The sequence below is a fragment of the Sinocyclocheilus rhinocerous genome, unplaced genomic scaffold, assembly GCF_001515625.1.
Source record: "Sinocyclocheilus rhinocerous isolate Xijiao unplaced genomic scaffold, SAMN03320098_v1.1 scaffold7686, whole genome shotgun sequence".
Lineage (NCBI taxonomy): Eukaryota > Metazoa > Chordata > Actinopteri > Cypriniformes > Cyprinidae > Sinocyclocheilus > Sinocyclocheilus rhinocerous.
The window spans coordinates 26,510-26,752 of NW_015651872.1; positions in this window are offsets into that span (position 1 = coordinate 26,510).

The window sequence follows — 243 nt, forward strand, 5'->3', positions numbered from 1 at the left end:
GATTTTTTTAATATGTTTTTGAAAGAAGTCTCTTCTGTTCATCAAGGCTATGTTTATTTGAACAAAAATACAGTAAAAATTGTGAAATATTATTAGAATCTAACACAGCTGTTTTCTATGTGAATATCTGTTAAACTGTAATTTATTTCTGTGATCAAAGCTGTATTTTCAGCATCATTACTTCAGTCTTCAGTGTCACATGATCTTCAGAAATCAGTATAATATGATGATTTGCTGCTCAAG